Source organism: Marmota monax, unplaced genomic scaffold (assembly GCF_021218885.2).
Source record: "Marmota monax isolate L192 unplaced genomic scaffold, Marmota_monax_Labrador192_F-V1.1 WCK01_AAM20220418_F8-fsc00120, whole genome shotgun sequence".
Taxonomy (NCBI): Eukaryota; Metazoa; Chordata; class Mammalia; order Rodentia; family Sciuridae; genus Marmota; species Marmota monax.
In genome coordinates, this window is record NW_026694424.1 from 2,153,022 (window position 1) to 2,174,021 (window position 21,000).

The window sequence follows — 21,000 nt, forward strand, 5'->3', positions numbered from 1 at the left end:
AGCTTTGCCTAATAACTCATTTATTAAAACCATGTCTAGCAGCAAAATTATTGACATGTTGATTTTTTAAAAAAAGGTAGAAATACTATCATTGACCACACCCAAAATTTTTGTAACATGGAAAAACTGCTTTCTAAAATGAATTTTAAGGTATTTATAATAAGTGTTATTTTCATTTCCATTGTCTCTAATAGCAAGTCCAACAGCCTAGTCCATGCTGGCATTTGTTTTGATGAAAAATGTCAATCTTCACTAAATATGTGACTTAATAGCATCCAGGTAATATTCTAAATGTCCAAACTTCATTTGTCATATCTTCTTCTAAAAGGAAATTCCATTAGGACTGTAGTCAATCCAGACAAATAATTAAAATGAATACATTTACCCAAGGAATTAAAATACTTCCAACACACTCGTTCAAAGCACCAGTCTTATCTACAATAATAAGAAAAAAATTACACCATTATCACATACCCCAAGAAAAACAGGGAGACATGATACAATTAACAAAATTAAACAAGGAACTTCTTTTTTCCAATGAAGAGAGTTATGGAGAAAAAGAAAATCTGTGTTGAGCTTCATAGCCACAGAAAAACATGACGATTAGTGTTGCCAAATAAATCTTTAAAAGGTTATTCTTTAAAGACAGTTTCCTTCAGTCCTGGGCTGTGAATCATTCTTGGAGCCTTTTATAATACAAGAACACCATATTCAACACATAGACTGCGAAGCAGAAGTGAGTTAGAGGCAGCATTTGCAGAACACACTAATGACTCTGAGAGTGTGCCTTGAATTCAGCATGTGAATGACTCAATAAACCCTAAATTTAAAATCACTTAGCATGTGAAGTAAAATAAGAGCTTTCTTTATTCTTTTCATCTTTTAAATGTTCTCCATGTTTCCATTTCTATGGAGCACTAAGCGAAATGCAACCGGGTTTGTTTCATTAAGAAAATTTAAACACCATATTTGTTTTCCCTGATTTAGTATAAGGTAGATAGAAGATGCAAAATTAAACTTCAGGGGAAAAAAAATACCCTCTTTCCTCTCTCTGTAGCTTAATTTCCAAAACCAGATCTTTAAGTCCCAGAGAAATTCATCACATTCTCAGCTGTGGTTTTAGCATTAACTTTAAATTGCTCTTCCTTTAGTACAAATAGCAAAGCCAGTTTGGGCTCTTCTTGACATACACAGCTCACCCTTGAAACTCAACACAATATTTGAAAAGCTAATAATGATGAAAGACATACCCTGATCTTTAAAACACAATTTTTCCCATTAAAGAAAATGAGTGTGGTTGGTTGATGAAGAACAGTAATTAACTGATACCGGTACTTTGTAAGAGAGACACTTGTCCATATGATTCTAATGTCATGTATTTCACTGACTTCTATAATTAGAAAATAAGAAGATAATAGAATCTGATATAAAGAGAGTATTGGATTTAAAGGCAGAAATGTAGACTCTGGTTTCAGCCCTAAAATCCTTGAAGACTATTTTCTTATATGAATCAACTAAGATCATTTCATCTCTAAAATGTGCAAGTTGAATTGCAATCCATGTGTAATAGTCTTCCAAGCCCTTGCATGTTATAAAGTGTACATTGGTTCCTGGATGTTCTATATAAAACATCTGTAATGTGTACACGTTATTGGACAGTATTTTTCTAATTATTTCTGGGTTCTTGCACACTCTAGACCAGCCCCCTCTTACTGGGCACGCTCTGTCAAATGCAAGATGTGATTGTAAGTCCACGCCACTTCATTTATCGTCTATTCCCTCTGTACTTATTACTTGCCATGCCAGTTCTCTCTTGCCTAACCAGACCATTGCATTTACAAGGCCAGTTTATTTGCCACCAATTTATAGCCCTTTGCATATCTAGTTAACGACCATATGGCTTGTTCTACTTTAGCTGAGTAATAAAAGCCTACAGAATGAGACATACTATCTATTCCAGCCAGCATTAAAAGGCACACCTTGAGATAAAATGATACCAGAGAAGTCAGAGGAAGCTAGTCCCAGTAATAAGGAAGGGAATTACAGAACAGCTGGTGGCAGATTATCACATCTCTCAATGCAAGACCCGACAATGGCTTCAAATATAAAGCCATCAGGAAGAACCACTGAGCAAAAGACATTTTTTGCTTTCTTAGACCAACACAGTATAATGATGTCAATCAAACAGAATGGGCAGAGCATTTCTAAGCCTACAAATGCTTAGAAATATATTGCGAAACTGCTGGTTCGGTGACTCAAACATCATTTAATGAGCATCTATTATACACCAGGCAGTGTGCCATGTGCTGGGAGTAGGGAGATACGTAAGGCAAGGTGCTCAGAGGTACCCACAGGTTCATGGGGGGAACAAGTAAACAGCTTATCATAACAACATGATAATAAATGCTGTAATAGAGGGAAAGCTCAACTGATAAAAAACAAAGTGAGCAACACAAAGGACAGGGAGGGCATGCCAAGGAACAGGACTGGTCAGGGAGGACAGGAGTCAGGAAAGAACAGGCTCTGTTGAGGGCATGTGGGGCGAGGTTACCTGTGGAAGTTTTCAGGGTGCACAGGAATGAAGTGTCCAAAAGAACTTCGAAGTTTTCATTATATGGAATGAGGAATCTAATTTTGGAAAAGCTATCAGAAATGGCAAGAGCTACCTAAACAAAAAAGAAATGTGATTTCCTTCAGACTTTAAAAGACTCACAAGAGAGTTCAGCTTAGCTAATGCTGCTGGGGCAGTTCTTTTGGACTTCTGAGGCTTTTTGCCAGGAAGAAATTTGTAACACTGTGGCAGTTACCATCTCTCACTTGTATTAATTTTTGATTGTGCACCTGGATTTTCCAGGGGTCTAGAAAAGTCCACTGTGATATTTGAATATATTCTAATTTTAGGAGGCTGCCAGGTGCTGCATGCTCAAACTATAATAATGATACATGCAGAAATGTGTTTACAAGAAATATAACCAGTAACACAAAAAAGATCAGTGAGTAATGTTTATCATTTTTGCTCTCACACGTTTCTTACTAAGTCATTTATATAAGCCATGACTTTAAAAACTCCTTCTTCTTTTAGCAACATTCTTGAACCAGAAAAATGTGGAGATAAACTCCTTACCAAATAAAAAAAAAAAAAAAACCAGCTAATTTTTAAAGTGAAACAATCTTACACAAGCCCTAATTATCACTTCAGTATTTGTAGACAAGGTTTATATTTGAAGTGGGAAAAAAACAACATTTTTTGACAAGGTCTCTGGAAGGAGTGAGGAAAGCCACTATTATTTTTAATCAGAGTGACTTTAAAAATCACAAGCTAAATTCTTAACACAAACATGGAGTGAACTGATAAGTAGGCCAAAAGTTGTCATTTAAACTAAAGGAGAAAACGAAATTAGGAAATAGAATCTTCTCCCTTTTTGCAAGATCATTTTGTAAGAGAATATTCTCCTGGTTTACATCAGTCATGCCCTACCTTGTTATTTAGCAACCTTTCAGAAGAGAACATCACAGGCAAAGAGTCTAAGACCACCATGCCACATTAAAATGGTCTCTGGCCCTTTCTTCTTTTCTCTTTGTGAGCACAATCTATGTCCTCATTGCAACAAGACTGCTCTGTGGAAATCACAACCATAAGTTTTCAGGAGCTGTCTCAAAAAGAGTAAAGCAACAGAGCACTTGACTGACATCTTATTTTGGGAACAGGTTGTGTGAGCACAATTGCAGACCATGGTTCCCTCCTTTCTAAAAGCCTTACCCATCCTCACTCCTTGTAATTGGGTTGTGGCTGCAGGTTCATAATTCTTTTCCTTCTCTATCTAGTCCAGTAGCCCCAAGCTCAGCAAGTTCTTGTCCTGGGTCAAGCAGCCAGAAGAATTCTCCAGGGAGGTGGTTCAAGTGTCTAGTATCTGACTCCTGAGCACATGTTTCAGCCACAGCCCTTGTCTTCCTCCCTCCTACACAACGCCTCACCTAAGTAGGAGACTCAAGAACACTTGAGAATAAAAAGACAAGAGACCCTCCCAACAAAATGACATCAATATTTACACCAACACAAAGAGATACAAACACTAAAGAGACACAGACAACAAATATATGACAAATATTCAATTCCCCCTTCTCATCAAAGACGCAGAAATTAAAACTATAGGACAGCATATTTCACCTAGAAAATTATCCAAAAAAAGCCTACAATTTAATATTCATGATGTTGAAAGTGGTTCAAAAATCACTATGAGGCATTGCTGTCCTACAGAACTATTGAGCAATACTTAGCAAAACTTGTTAAAATGTTGATACACACCACACACCCACATGCACACAAGCAATCCGCCTCTAGGAATGTGGTCAAAGAAAACAGGTACAAAAACAAGGATATTCACTCAAGTGTCATGAATAAAAGTGAAAGATGGATATCAAAGGGAAAGTGCAACAACAAAGTTATTAACATAAATTCCATGTGGCTATTAAAATACCCTTCTCTGTGGAATATTTAGTGATCTGCAGAAACATATGGTTGATGTACTGAAAAAAAAATATACAAAATACAGTCTTAATTTTATAAAAAGAAAGATATGCAAATAGGAATTAACAAAATCAAGCCAAGACACTGACAACTCTTATTTTTTTCCTGTGTCTTGATTCCATAAAGGAAGTTTCTCTGTATCCATCCAGTCCATCCCGCCCCCCCCCCAAAATGTCCTTAGACCTGTGAGCCAAGAGGAGGTGTGTAAGATGCTTGTTCCTGTCCTTTTTCACAATCCACCATATGTAAATATCTGCAGATACAGGGCCAAGAACTCAGGAGCCTCACAGTCTGCAACAACCCAGATCCCACAGTAATAACTACCTTTATCATTCAACTGAGCACTAACTGCTCTGTCTACAACAGAAGGACATGACAGAGGATACAGCTCAGGAAGTGACAATCAGGAAGCACAGAAAGATCTCCCCACTATGACAAAATATAAAACCCAAAGGTGTAGCCCCAGTGACCCACCTCCACTGGCCACACCTGCCTGCCTACAGTTACCACCCAGTTAATCGGTAGCTGTGGAATGGTACACTGCTTAGGTTAAGACTCTCATACCTCCAACACTTCACCACTAAACTTTCTTGTATTGTCTCACACATGAGCTTTTGGAGAGTCCCTCATCTAAACCATAGCATGCAAATATCTAATAATCAGTACCAGGTATTGATTCATAAAGAGGCAAACATTTTTTTTTTCTTTCAAGAAATCATTGCAAGAGGGGTTGGGAGGGTCCCTGGGAGCAGGAAAGATGGTAGAACAAGATGGACATCATTAATTATTAAAATAAATTAGTAAATTTAATAAAAGAAGTCATTTTCAAGTTAGTCCTGTCTTATCAATTAGACTGTGATTGTGAGATGGTCTGAGAAAGGTCACTGTGTCTCATGTGGAAAATTCTTACCATTTATGGTCATAACAGTCATGATTTTTATTATATTCCCATGCAACTCTGAGGGGGGCTACAGTTTTGGTAAGCTACAAACTTAACTTGATGAGCAGCTGGAACAGACTTCTATTCTAGAATGTGTCATTTCCCATATTTAGGTAAAGTGTTGTTTTATCTGCACATAATTCCGCATGTGGAGATGTAAGCTGGGCTAGACGTGTCCCCAGTGGTAGAGCACTTGTCTGGCATGCTCCAGGCCCTGGGTTCCACCCCCAGCACCTTGAAAGAAAAGAGCAGTAAGAGGGACACGTCTCCAGGGACTGTGAGAAGGGCTCAAGATAATGAAGACTGTACAGGCAGGCACTCAAGTGTGTGTGTGTGTGTGTGTGTGTGTGTGTTTTCATTCAGTTAAGAATATTTGCTGGCATTTGTTAGATGCTATATTGACATTTGACATCTATTTACATCTATTAACTATGTACTGAGAAACCAACTTTAACTACAATAGTCTTAAACTCAAAAAACTAACCATATCAAGCCAGGCACAGTGGCACATGCCTATAATCCTAGCAGCTCAGGAGGCTGAGGCAGAAAGACCACAAGTTCAAAGCCAGCCACAGCAACTTAGGAAAGTCCTAAGCAAGTTGGTAGGACCCTGTCTTTAAATAAAATATAAAAAAGCACTGGGGATGTGGACATGCTGGTGCATGCCTATAATCCCAGCAACTTAGGAAATTGAGGCAGGAGGATTGCAGATTCAAAGCCAGCCTCAGAAACTTAGGCCCTAAGCAACTCAGTGAGAATCTGTCTCAAATAAATAAATAAATAAACAAACAAACAAACAAATAAATAAGGGGCTAGGGATATAGCTCAGTTGGTAGAGTGTTTGTTTTGCATGTACAAGACCCTGGGTTCAATCCCTAACACCAAAAAAATAAATAAATAAAATTAAAATAATAAATAAATAAAAGAGCTGGGGATTAAGCTCAGTGGTAAAATTTCCCAGGGTTCAATCCCTAGTACCATATATAGAGATATATAGACATTTGTGCATATGTATGTATGTATGTAAATATGAACCAACAAAGAAAACAGACAAAAGAAAAAAATCTGTGGGGTACAAATACATTTGGATACCAAAAGCACTGAAGAGAAAAAAAAAAAAACCTGTAGATGCATTGCTGGTGGAACAGCAAATTGGTGCAACCACTCTGGAAAGCAGTATGGATATTCCTCAGAAAATCTAGAATGGAACCACCATTTGACCCAGTTATCCCACTCCTCAACATATACCCAAAGGACTTAAAATCAGCATATTATAGTGACGCAGTCACATCAATGTTCATAGCAACTCAATTCACAATAGCTAAGCTATGGAACCAACCCAGGTGCCCTTCAACAGATGAACGATAAAGAAAACGTGGTACCTATATACAATGGAATATTAGTCATCCAGAAAGAAGAATGAAATTATGGCATTTGCAGGTGCATACCTGTAATCCCAGCAATTTAGGAAACTGAGGCAGGAGGATTGAACAGGTAAATGAATGGAACTGTAAATTAGCACACTAAGTGAAATAAGCCAATCCCCCAAAAGTCCAAATGTTCTCTCTGATATGCAGATTCGGACTTACAAGGGGCGAGGGGTGGTGGGTGGGGGGTAGAGGTTCACCAGATTGGACAGGGGCATATGGGGGAAAGAGAGGGAGGATGGGAATGGGAAAGACAGCAGAATGAATCGGATATAATTTTCCTATGTTCACATATGAATATGACCAGTGTAACTCCACATCGTGTACAACCACAGGAATGGGAAGTTCTTCTCCATGTATATATGATGTGTCAAAATACATTCTACTGTCATGTATAACTAAAAAGAACAAATAAAAAACCATCTATGAATAAAACAGCAGCTAAACTACTTTTAGGAGGAGCTAAATTATAGAACTACTTTAACCAGTGGATAAAAACAAACCACATAGCTGGTTTCATCTATTTTGGGAGTCCCGGTCTTTTAATGTTAACGGGTATTCAGACCATTAACATTAAAGTAATTACTGATATATAGTAAGAATATCTACCATATTGGATACTATTTTTCTCTTCATTAGCCTGCACTTTGATTCTTTTTATCTTTACCTTCTATTTTTTATGTCTTTTCTAGTTTCCATTAACCTTTTAATGAGATGTCATTTTCTCTTCCTTCTCTTAGCACATCGTGACTATGTTTCTTTTTACCTTTTTCCAATGGTTCCACTTGAATGCGCAACTATTCTAATCTCTACATTTACAACTAAGTTCTTTTTAAAATAACACTACTCTGATTAATAGGTAGCCCAAATACTTGAAAGCAAAGTATTCCCAATTCTCCTTCACATTCCTCATGAAACTGTGACCATTCATTTCACTTGACAACAGTTCCTGTTATGAACAGAACATTCTGGGCATATTCAAAAAGGTTAATTTCCCCGTCTCCCTGACAGAAGCACAAGGAGGTATTTCTCCAACTTTCACTGTGAAAATCTGGTGGGGACCCTAGCAGTGAAAGTCATATATAGGCAGGATCCCTCCAAACTTCTCCATGCAAGCCAACAAAAGTTCAGCCATGTCAGTCTAGGTTCCCCCATCCACCCCGGGTCCTGTTCCCAGGGACCTTCTGCTCCAGTAGGTTGTGAGGCCTCATTAGCCAGTCTTCAGTTTTGGGGTGGGGAAAGTGGAGAGTGGCAGGCAGTGGCTTGCCCTGAACATCAGTTTTCTTTTCTTTTGTTGGGGGAAACTGGGGGTTGTACCCAGGGCTTTGCGAATACAAGGCAAATGTTCTAAAGGATCTAAGGAGAGGTGTTGATTTGAAGTTCATTCAAAATTTTTTCTCATTGTGAGGATGGCCATGGTGACTTCTAAGACCCTTGCATATTGGAAGAGAAATAGAAATGCCTATTTTTTTCAAATAGTAAGCATTACCAATAGTTATTATACTATTACATTTAAATTCCTATTAAATTTAGAACTAAAATTTCTATCTTGGATTCAAAACTATTGTTTGAATACCATCTACTTCACTTTGAGATGGGGTCGGTGGGATGTATTCTAACTTCAAAAGTGGGAAGGCTCTCATTTGATAGCTTTTAGGAATTGTCCTATTTTATAAGCTATAAAAGCTTTTTATAAGCTTTTATAAACATTAGGTGGGCGCAGGAGCACATGTCTATAATCCCAGCAGCTCGGAAGGCTGAGGCAGGAGGATGTTGAGTTCAAAGCCAGCCTCAGTAAAAGCAAGGCACTAAGCAACGCAGTGAGACCTTGTCTCTAAATAAAATACAAAATAGGGCTGGTATGTGGCTCAATGGTCAGGTGCCCCTGGGTTTAGTCCCTTGTACCAATTATGAAATAAATAAATAAGGGCTAACATTACTAAATGGTTTTTAATTTTGTGTTTATGGAAGTATTAACATTGTCCTAGGGCTACACTTTGTTAACTGAAAAAACTCAATTAGGTAAAGCTCTCTGACTTTGCCAGTCAGGAAGCATTAAATTATATAAAAGTGCTCACACTATGAAGTATGAAATAAACTATACCTTAAAATATACCAACCATCCTTTGCGTCTGCTTAAGAATATAAGCTTTGGAAGCAAAAAAAAAAAAAGTGTTTAAATCTAGACTCTCCCCCTTATTGGCTTTAATGCCTTAAAGCTTTTCTTTATCTCCCTTTACCTCTGTGAAATAAGGATAATAAACCTACCTCACTGAGTTATTATAACAATGACTTCAAGTGCTTAGGACATAAGTACATGGTATAAATAGCAGTTGTTGCTATTTTTGCTGTTGTTGGTTTCATTATTATTAGGCTATAACTCCTTCCCTGCTATTACCACTGTGGAAAATATTTCAGTTTTAGAGCTTGCCACACTCCTCGCAGGGCAACCCTCAGCTATATAGAGTCTACTTGGCCCACTTTACTGACCCTCCTATTTCCTGGGAGCTAATCTCATACAGAAAGTTTTCCATTCCATTTTCTTATCTCCTTATAATCCCAGTGCTCACCAATTTAGACATAAAATGTTGCCTTGTATGTTAAAAAAAAATGATCCACCAAAGAATAAAAGTGAATGAAAAAAAACTTTGTGGGTAAAATATATTTATATATTTCTCCTGGTGGAGAAAGAGGAAAAAAAACCCTACATATAAATAAAACTGCAGCTAAAATACTCCTTTTTTAAATTGATTTTTTAATTTATATATAACAGGGGAATGCATTACAATTCTTATTACACATAGACAGCAAGATTTTTCATATCTCTGGTTGTATACAAAGTATGTTCACACCAATTCGTGTCTTCCTATCTGTACTTTGGATAATAATGTCCCTCACATTCCACCATCATTTCTAACCCCCTGCCCCCTCCCTTCCCCTCCCACCCTTTTTTTTTAATTGTAGGTGGACACAATACCTTTATTTTATTTATTTATATGTGGTGCTGAGGATCAAACCCAGGGCCTCACATCTGCTAGGTGAGTGCTCTATGGCTGAGCCACAACTTCCAACCCTATGATACTCCTTTTTGTTTTTCCTCATGTGATTTGTTTATTTCCAAAGCAAATATAATGTTTTAGTAAAATACTCTGTATTTGACTCTACTTTCATTTATTATCTGAGATTCTCAAACAGAATATAAATCCTGTAAGAGCAGAGCATTTTGTCTATTATTAATTCAGTCTAGAACAAAACTTGGTATATATTATCAATAGATAAATATTTGATAAATGAATTAAAATTAATGAAAAAGTTCATTATTTTTGATAATACTCCTTCTTTATAGCAGAAACAGAGTTATAGACCTGCCTTTAAAGTTCTATTTAATACCTCCTTTATTTCTCAGGGTCAAATTTCACTTCTAAGAAGCCAATTCTCAAAATAAATGAGCTCCTTAAATTCTTCAAAATGGCAGAAATTTAGATTATACCAAAACTTTCAAACTCTTAACAGCCTTAATCCTGTAGTTTTTTTATAGTCAATATATTCATCTGAGTTTGGTAAAGATAAATATTTCTTTCCTGAGTTTTCTCTGTGCCTGCAAAGCTTTTTCCAAAATCTAAAATAAAATTCTAAACTGAACAGAGCTTTTTCATAATACAAGGCAAAATTCATATGCCTTTCCCCCAATTACTAAGGAAACTAAAATAGATTCTTAAATGAATGACCCAGCTCCTGTTCACAGACAGTACAGAGAAAAAGTAATAGGGTTCTTCAATTCCTGTTTCCCTTCTCTTGCATGGGATTTGGATCCAGAATTCTCTTCCAAGTACCTGAATGTGGACTTAAGTTACTAAGTGACAGAAACTCTTTATATTATCCTTAAACATCAAATGATTAATAAGGGAGAAGGAGACCTATACTCCAGGACATGAATGGTTTCAGTTTCTTCGTGGCATGAACCACCGAGCAGACCAGTTGGTAGATTTGGGGGAAAGATAGGAAAGACCAGAAACGAGAATGATTACATTTCAACAGGTAATCATTCCCGTTTCTGGTCTTTCATATCTTTGCCCCAAATCAACCTACTGTTTAACTATTTCATATAAAACAAAGATACTTTTTCATGATTCCAAGAAAATTCAAGAAGGCAAAGCCTCCTTTCAGAAGGAAGCAGCAAAACACACCTGCTTCCTTATATCTAACTTATTTATGAGTAACAGAACACAACATCCTAAGGAAATAGAGAAAACAATTTCTTTTAAACCTTTAGTTCCTCTAATGTGTTGGGGCGGTGGTGTTCCATGGTTGAACCTAAATCATCATTGAATATCTGAGGCCACCCTATTCATGTGTTTCTCCTACTACCCAAAGAATAACAGGTGTTACTTTCATTCAAAAGAAATCAAGATGTATACTCAGTAGAAACACACTTTAACAGGGGGAAAAAAACTTATTTTTTTTTTTTGGTTTCTGATAATGCCCTAAGACTTTAGAAATCAGGGGCACTGTGGAATTTTCATTTCCCTGGAATTTGAATTTCATTGCAACAGTCATCATCACCCAGTCAGTGGAAGGTCAGTGAGAAACGCAACAGTCACCTGAGGCTTACTAACTGCAGCAGCAGGAGGGATCGGGTGAGAATATAGCACTTCAAAGTTTCAAAACTACTTTCAAATGCCCTATACCTCCTAAGGCTCAAAACAAGACTGATGAAATAGGCAAGAAGACAGGAGATGCTCTAAAGCCAGAGTACTAAAGTTATTTGCCCAGGGTCACAAACCTTGTGAGAGGCACAAATGTGATTCTTAATTTCAGAATTTGCTTATAAAACTTAAACCACAAAAAAGGAAGGAAGGAAGGGATTGAAAAGAAAAGGATGAGAGCGCTGAGGGACTGGTCCCAGGACTACTCTCCCTAATTGGCCTTTTCTATTCCATCAATCTAACTCATCAATACAATGTGGATTATTCCCAATGATTTAGACCTCTCGGCTGTGCACCACATACACACGTCCATCCACACCTGCAACATCACATGTGAAAGGCTAACAGGCCAATCCATCCCAGCAGAGCCCTTAATCCTTTCCCCGCCTCCCATGAAATCTGTTCCTCCCAGGTTTCCCAATCTCAGTAAGTGAAACACCATTGCTCAGGCTGAGTGTAGGAGTCCTTTCCATTTCTGCCATTCCTCTGTCCCAGGACTCCACAGCCAAGACCTCAGGAAGTCAGGTAGATCCTCCCCTAAAACACGGTGTCTCCTTCATCGCCTCTCCACCACTCAAGCACAAGCCATCATCCACTTCCTACATGGATCACTACAACAGACTCCTCTCTGTTTCCCTACCTGCCTTCTCACCTTTGTAAAATCCATTCTACACAAAATACACAAGCTAAAATCACAACCCATCCATCTGCACTTAGTATAAAATCCAAGCCCCTATTAAAGCCCATATACCTACCCACTTACAGAGTTTGATCATTCTTATCTAAGTCTTGACACCCAGAAATAAGGCCTCCATATTGGTATGGCAGCTACAAAGTGACAGAGGATGGAGACTTAAACCAAGTCTCCCAGGTGTCTCTTCATGGAACCATTCAACGTCCTAGCGACCTATTCCAGGAAATAGCGAGTCTCAGTTTTCTCATGTGTGTGACCACAATAAAACTACGTCTCCTCCAATTTCCCCTGGTAATTAGAGGAGCCAATGAGATGAGATACTCTATGTGAAAGTGCTTTGAAAAGCATAAAGCACTGTGCAAACAAAGTGAAATTAAATGCAAGCTACTACATAAATGGCACTCAAGTATGGAGTTCTCTGAGCCTTTGTTTACAAGAAAGAGGAGCTACGTGAATCCAGCTAAAATACCTGCCTTCTGTCGACAGAATACTCTCCAACTGGACCAAGAGGAGAGTATTTAAGAGGATGGGTTTGAGGCAAGACAGCACACAGGTACCCTAGGTAACTTTCTTTAAAGAGCTTTATTTATAGGCCTTTATCTCAACCAAAAAAAAAGGAAATAACCAGATAAATCTTACCTAGATGTTTCTAACTAAAAAGATAACAGGCAGCGAAACACCACAGTCTGGGAAGTTGAGAAAATGAGTCTTAGCATCCTCAAAATCTTACCACCTTCTCTCCAGAATGCAGGGGTACAGAGAGTTCAAATAAAAAAACAGCTGTATGTTCCCAGTGACTTGGGAGGCTGAGGCAGGAGGATCATGAGTTCAAAGTCAGCTTCAGCAAAATCAAGGTGCTAGGCAACTCAGTGAGACCCTGTCTCGAAATAAAATACAAAATAGAGCTGAAATGTAGCTCAGTGATAGAGTACCCCTGAGTCAATCCCTGGTACAAAAAAAAAAAAAAGCTCTGTGAGGCCCTTCCAAACCCCAGGGACATAGGATGACGCCAACCCTGGATTGTTTCCACAGCTCCTGGAAATCTACCAGCCAGCAAGAGCTGCAACCACAAGCTGGACTCTGGTCAGACTGGAGAAGTCCTCAACCCATCATCCCAGGATACTGGCATCCACCTATGTATACAAGAAGCTGGCCTTCAAGTATTGGGTAAGTTAGATGGGGGTAAAAGGCAAGATTTTCTAATAAAATTATTCTACCAATATGTAATTAAACCCTATTTGAGTCAGATTTACTGACAAAGACACTGAAATTTTAAAGAAACTGTAGCAACCAGAGCTACATAAACCAGTTGCTGTATGTAACCTTCCTCTGCTCAGTTACCCAAAAAGCAAGCCTACAAAATCACATGACCATTTCACTAATCTACACAATCTCATATTGTCCGTTTTAATATGTCATTGATTCTATAGTCAACCTATATTGACTTATATAGGTTATATATTTCATAATTCCCTTCAAACTAGTTGTGATTATTTCAACTTTGCTTAAGTTCACTGGTTTTTAAGACATAATGCTAAGTGACATTTAATAAATTCAGACTACAGAAATGGAAATTATGCCATAAATCAAGAGTCTGAAATTTTATTTTTCTGTAAAGGGCTGGTTAATATTTTAGGCTTTGCCAGCTATACACAGTCACACACTTTCCTTTTTATTTTTTTAACAACTTTTAAAAACATAAAAACATTTTGAGCTCTTAGGTAGTACAAAGGCCACAAATTATGCAACCTTTATTGTAAATAATGACAATTACGAACTAATAATAGAAAAAAATAGTTAATACAACATGAGTTAGTCTTTCACTTAAAACCATCACACTCCAATAAAATTAGGAACACTATATAATAGAGAAAGAAAAGGAAGGGCTAGGGCTGTAGCTCAGTGGTAGAGCACTTGCCTAGTATGCATGAGGCACTGGGTTCGATCCTCAGCACCACATAAAAATAAACAAGTAAAATAAAGGCATTCTGTTCATCTACAACTACAAAAATTCTTTTTTAAAAAAGAAAAGGACTATTCCCTATTTTTCATAAGGCCAAAAATTATGACTCAATATTTTTTTTCTCCTTTTCTACATGGTCAAGCATAAAAGATGCTCAGCAAGAACTAATGTAGCATCACTTTTAATGTACATATTTATAATGATATTTAAAAGGTAGATTTATGTAGTGCAGGTTGCTAAAACACAATCTTGTGAAGCTTCAAAAATTATAAATAGATGGAAAGTCAAAAAGCCAAAAATAGCTTTTTAAAATTCGCCAATCTGTCAAAAAAAAAGAAGGATATATTATTAAAAATGACTTTTTCTTTCAGGATCCCTGCACTAACAATAAGAAATAGCACCAAAATTTTGTGAGGATAATGGCATACAAATGACTTGCTGTAATTGGTGTTTCTACCCCACAATGCAATGAAGTCCATTGTACCTGAGATAATGGGACTCTCTCACGAAGTTGCTGCATTGTTACCAAGCAACAAGAAATAAAATGTCAAGATTAGCACTTTGTTTAATGTATTTTTATCATCAATGAACTGTATTTCTATTCTGCTCTTCTTCTGGATATAAATGGTCATTAGGCTAAGAATTATTTTAGTAATCTACAAGAGTACACCAAAAAATAAAAATGCAGTTAAGTACACAACCATCCATATTCACCAAGTCCATATTTTTCCATTTATTAGCATAATACTAATTCTATTATTGAGAAGGTTGTTTTACCAAGTTGCTAAACTACAATGTCATCATCAAATATATCTTCATTAGCATCCAAATATTTTTCAAACCAATCTCACATTTCATGAAAATTCAAGTGAATGAATGGTCTTTCAATACTTTGAAACAAGTAGAACCAATCAGTTCATTTAACATAACTATGTTAGAAAATTAGCATGTTTTCTATCAAGGCATTCTATACCTGGCTAAATCTTCGGCATAGAATTTACAGAGATCCCTTTTGAAGTAGTTTAGTAATCAATACAAAAAATGAAACCCAAATGCATGCATAAAACCTTATAACTGAAAACTGTCAAGAAAATAAATGTAAATTAAAGATATCATATCATTTAACAGGTCTAAAAAGCAATCCATAAGAAAGATATCAATAACTCACCGTATCTATCCCAGAAGTTAACCCTGGGGAAGGCGACAGTATTCTGCCTTAGGATTGAGGGATCTCAAGGCCCATGGCAAGAGTGGAAGACGCATTCCTTCTTTTTATGTTATAATGGACAGCTCATTCTCTTCTTCATCTTCTTCTTCTTTTTTTTTTCCTTTTCTGTGTAAGAACTTGTGTTGACTGTTTGACACAAGTGGACTGTGTTGGTGAACTCAAGAAGATTGGCATAAACTATTTCTTTCCGGCCTTTAGCCAATTAACTGAAGTAGAAAGGTTTGCCAGTTTAATACTAAAGTACAGTGAAGGGCATTTAACCTATTAAGTTTCACACAGTGAATGTCAAATTTGACATTTCAGTCAAGTTTTCATAAAGATCGTGTCTCTACATGTCAATCATATATGTGTGTGAATGAATTCCACACAGGTGGGCGTAGTAGTTGCCTATGTAAGAGGTAATTGTTTGAGACTAGGTCTAATGAAGTTTCTCAGCATGGTTAGAAGTAATTGGCTTAGGTGAATGGAAGCCTTATTATTTTTTTTTTCCTGAGTTATACCACTATTTTTCCTTTTTACTGTCTCTTGAAAACAATTTGAATTTTGCTATTTTTGAAATTGTAAATCAAGGCATTAGCAATCTAAAGATTAAGAATAAAAGAAATTTAAGTGGAAAGGAATTGTTTATCCCTTAGGCATTTTCATTTTCTCTAAAGCAGGAAGCAAGATAGCCAAATCTCTAAAATACTGATACATTAATTGGCCTGCTTGGTGGAGATTAAATATTCACAGGATCCAATGAAGTGATTAAGTCCATTGGTTAAAATCCACCCTGTGTTCCCATATTCTATTATATCCTAAAGTGAAAACAATTTGATTTTTTGTTGTTGTTGTTGTTGTTAACAGGGATTTGAGCCACATCCCCAGCCCTTTAAAAAAAAAACAAAAACACAATTTTTTTTTATTTAGAGACAGGGTCTTGCTAAGATGCTTTGGGCCTCACTAAGTCAATTTGATCACTTCTGCCAAGACAATGCATGTGGTGTTATCAATGAAAGTTCTCCAAAGAGAGACCAAGAGTCAGGAAGCTCTAATCAAAAGCTCAAAAATCACATTTCTCTGCTCACCTCAGTTTTGACATCAGATTTAAGCATTAGTCTATTTTCTATTGGAAAAACAAAATACCTAAAGGTAGATACCTTAAGAAGTTTATTTAGTTTACAGTTTTAGAGCTGAACGTCTATGATCAGGCAGCCCCATCTGTTCTGCCTCTGGTAAGAGCCCCATGGCTGCGTCACACCACGGTGGAAAAACAGGAAGGGAAACAGTCATGCACAAGAGGCCATATGCATGAATTGACCATGTATCATAACAACTCACTCTAAGAACCCACTCTGAGAAACCAGCATTAATCCCTTCCAAGAGCATTGACCCCATTACCTAACCACCTTCCATTAGACCCCAATTTTTAAAGATCCCACCACACTGGGAGCCAAACTTTCAGCGCATGAATCTCTGGAGGAATAAACCACATTCAAACCATACCAAGAACTAACCATTTCTTGGAAAATATTGTAAAATGCATTAAGAATAAAAATCACATTTCACATAGCCTTGAAGGAGATACTAGCATTACTCTCAAGGAAATCAACTCTCCTGTAGGATTCTGGAGCATGTCCCTTTGTCTTAAAGAAAACAGAACATATCATGCTATTCTGCACACACACCCACTAGGAATGCTCCCCTTTGGAATGCTCAGGTCTCTGTGTCTGCTAGTCCTTCTGCACCCCCATTCCAAACTTCCCCCAGGCCGCTGAAAATATAGCTTCCTTACTATCTTAAATTCTTTCCTGAAAAGTCACCTTACCCAAGCTTTTTATTGACCTCCCTGTCTAAATGTTAACCTTCCTTCCCTGATCTTTTGTGTTCCTTCCCATGTGCTCTTTTCTTTCTCCTTACCATTTAACAATATGAAAAATGTTAAGTATTTTGCTTATTTATTCTACCTTTTGTCTATCTGGACCATCAGAGTGAAAGCTCCATGAAGGCAGGGATTTTTCTCAGCTTTGTTCACTGCTGTATCTCCACATCCTAGAAAAATGCCTGGCATGACAGAATTTCCAAGTATCAGTGCACTGCACACTGATCTGGTTCTTGTTTCAAGATAATAAGAGTTCAGAGAGAAGATGATGAGAAGAGGATGCAGATGAGGCAGGAGTAACCACAGGTTAATGTCACAGGAGCGGGGTGTTGGATTCAGGAGGGTTCATGACATTCTGCTCTTTACAGTTACATAAACCTCCAAAGCAAACATACGAAACCAAACTTTGTAATATCATTTACACTGCACTTTTCACCTTTCCTCACTTGCTAATCAAAAGAAACAACGCGCCCACCTGGTGGAATGGCAAATGTCCCCTAATCTCTTCCTCAAGTTAATCTCCTAACTAGAGATGGAATGCGCCAGGCAGGCTCTGGTACAGAGCATACTTCTATGCTTGGCTCTTAGAAATTTATCAAAAACTCTTAGGATATCATTTTGCAAAATAATTTTCCATGTGCCTATACTTTATGACCCAGGATTAGCTTTAAAAAAAAAAAAACAAGAAACTGACAAATATAATATTCCTGATGGTAATTATCTCTGGAGAGGATATAGACTCTAATTCTTACATAAATTAGGTGGGTTCGTAGATGCTCAACTTATTATGCATCATAAACCACTCAGGCTACATGTCTACAAGATCTGTGTGCATCAAACATCATGGAATGTAAACAAGTAGGCATTTAGGTCAATATTCCATAATATAAGTACTATATATTAATATAGTACTATATATACCCCTTTTAACTAAATGCTGAAAGTAACTAAAATAGGTGAAGGGATTTTGTGTAAATCTTTGCTGTCTCATGACACCAGCCATGGCACAAGCCTGGCTGGGTTATTTCAGTCGCAGGCAGCCTTCAGTGGCTGAGTCAGAGGACCCTTTCTGACAGCACGTGCATGCCAGACTGCTTCCAGGAGACAAAGCATCAACAAACAGTCTCCTGAGTGAAGCACTCCTGGCCCTCCTCCTAGGTTTTCTATTATAAGCTCCTAAAAAATAAAAAAAAAAAAAATAAAAATTAGAAAAAAAAAACATAGAAACAAGCCATTTGCCAGAGAAATCCAGGATGGTGGGCTGTACACAGAGGAGACTGGAGGAGGGGCTCGCAGGGAGCTGAGAGGTTAACAAGTCTCCTTCTGAGAAGAGCCACAAGAGTTCCCTTCACAGCAGTCCTTGCTGCTCTCATTATGCGCATGTAATACAACACCCAGGAGCCATTCTTGGCTGGTTTTGCTCTTTCTTAAACTCATGAAGTTTATTAGGGAAGACTTCTCCCACTCCAAGAGAGAGAGGTCCAGAAATAATACAGTCTGGGCTAAAAAGAGAAACCTCTTTCTGGCATGAGTGTCAATATGTGCACCCACTATTTTTCCTAAGTAACCACCCAGTTCCGTAAGAGGACTACACCACAACTTTGAAAAAGCATATAATCTGCCACAGGCCTGGAGAAAGACTAGTGTAATATTCACATTTATTTTGCTAAACACAGACATTATCGGTAATGACCTTGTTTTTTTTTTTTTTACACAATGTATGTTTGCTTAGAACACATCAGAAAGAGACAACTTTTCCAAAAGGAAGTAATGTTCCCCCACTTATAGAAACTAGAAACAATTGCTATGGAAAGCAGATTTAATTTTCTTTTTCATTCAAGATAAACATATTGGCTTATTTCTTGTCATAAAACACATGGATATTAATTACTATATAATTAGAAAATGAATGAGAAAAAAAATTAAAAAGCAAGAGTTGTATTGAATGTTCCTTTGCCATGGCTGCTTCTAAGTCCCAAAGAATTATAAGATATTTAAGGGAGTCATCATTTATATTTTAGATATTTATAGTTCTCTCTTCCTCAAAACTCAAATTAGAACTCAAGTAAACAGGGAAAAACACTGAAAAGATGCAGCCGTATGGAGCTTCCAGAGACAGGCTGTAAACCAGATGCAGCTATAAAAAGTCCTCCATATCCATTTCCTCATCTGTAACAGAAAGGAGAGGAGCAAAGTGTTCTCTGGAAAAAAAAAAAAAAGGTCTTCTGGCCAAATGTAGTGTGCATGCCGACAGCACCAGTTACCAGTGACTCAGGAGGCTGAGGCAGGAAGATTGCAAGTTTAAAGCCAGCCTGTACAATTTTGTGAGACCCTGTCTCAAAATAAAATTTAAAAAAAAAAAAGTTTTGGGGGTAGAGGGGATGTACCTAATAGTTGAGCGTTTACCTGACATGCACAAGGCCCTGAGTTCAATTCCCAGTAATGCAAAAAAAAAAAAAAAAAAAGGTTTTATCTAAAAGGTACAGCCGTCACTGTGACCATTCCCACTATTTCACTACTTAAGATACTACAGTACTAGAAAAGACATTCAACCACCATGTTTAGGGCATACAAGAAAAGTTGCAAAAGGCCACTCAATAGAATAAACAGAGTCCAAGAGAGAGACTAAATGAATCCATAGAGCTATGATCACAGGATAATGATTTTCTCAAAGCCTCTCCAAGGTAGGTGGTACCAGTGGGAAAAAGACCATAGTCATGATAACTGGCAAGAAAGGCTGGGGATAGAGGAGTAGGTTGAACAACAACAAAAATCTCCCTATCTGCTAATTTCTGCTCAATTATAATAACAATGAAATGCACTACACCCCTGGAAGTTCAATATCTTTCAAAAATTGAAAACCCCATTAATTTATAATGATTTGAAATATTTCATAACATAATAGAAAATGAGTTCTACCCTGGTTCCACCTACTGTATGACATCAGGTATTCAACTTAACCTCTCTGTACTTTAATGTCCTCATGTTTAAGATAAAGATAATTATGGTTCATACAGGCCTGTCACGCAAATAATATACACAGAGAATCAGTAGTAACTAATTCATAATAATTTCTTTTTTTAAAAAAAAAATATTTATTTTTCAGTTTTAGGTGGACCCAATATCTTTATTTTATTTTTATGTGGTGCTAAGAATAGAACCCAGTGCCTCACGCATGCTAGGCGTGCGCGCTACCACTTGAGCCACATCCCCAGCCCAATAAGTTCTTGATTAATGGCAGCTATCATCATTAACATTTAGCATCAGAAGAATACAGAGGTTATGCTTTCTCAAGATTCCTTTTAAATACTATACTTCAAACCAGATCATAATCATCCATCCCACTAGCACCACTGTAAGATGGAGCAGAACATGCCTACAAGAGAAGGATCATAAACACCTGGAAGCCAGTGCAGGCAACGGAATGCACACAGCACTGCACAGATAAGGGAGCAGAAGCCCAGGTACTCACTAGACTCCAAACAGTACAGAAGACACAAAGTCAAAACAGAGTTTTTGCACCAGAAAACACCAATCTAGGGTATCCCCAAATCCAAATTATTTTCCACTTTTGAGTGCACATTTCCCCCTCTACCATGAGCATGCAGAAAAGGTGGACTCACAATAATCTTTTGCCCAAATAATGGTTTTGC

The 21,000-nt window shown here is 37.4% G+C and overlaps 1 protein-coding gene and 1 long non-coding RNA gene across 2 annotated transcripts in view; one reads left to right on the forward strand and one right to left on the reverse strand.

Moving 5' to 3' along the window:
- The window catches only part of Oxct1 (3-oxoacid CoA-transferase 1), a 144,240-nt gene that overhangs the window by 88,493 nt on the left and 34,747 nt on the right, over nucleotides 1-21,000 (reverse strand). The gene's annotated exons all lie outside the window — the stretch shown is intronic.
- Nucleotides 12,638-14,797, forward strand: LOC124109605 (uncharacterized). The gene is made up of 3 exons (XR_006857036.2): nucleotides 12,638-12,848; nucleotides 13,328-13,462; nucleotides 14,630-14,797. It is a non-coding gene; the product is annotated as an uncharacterized LOC124109605 (long non-coding RNA).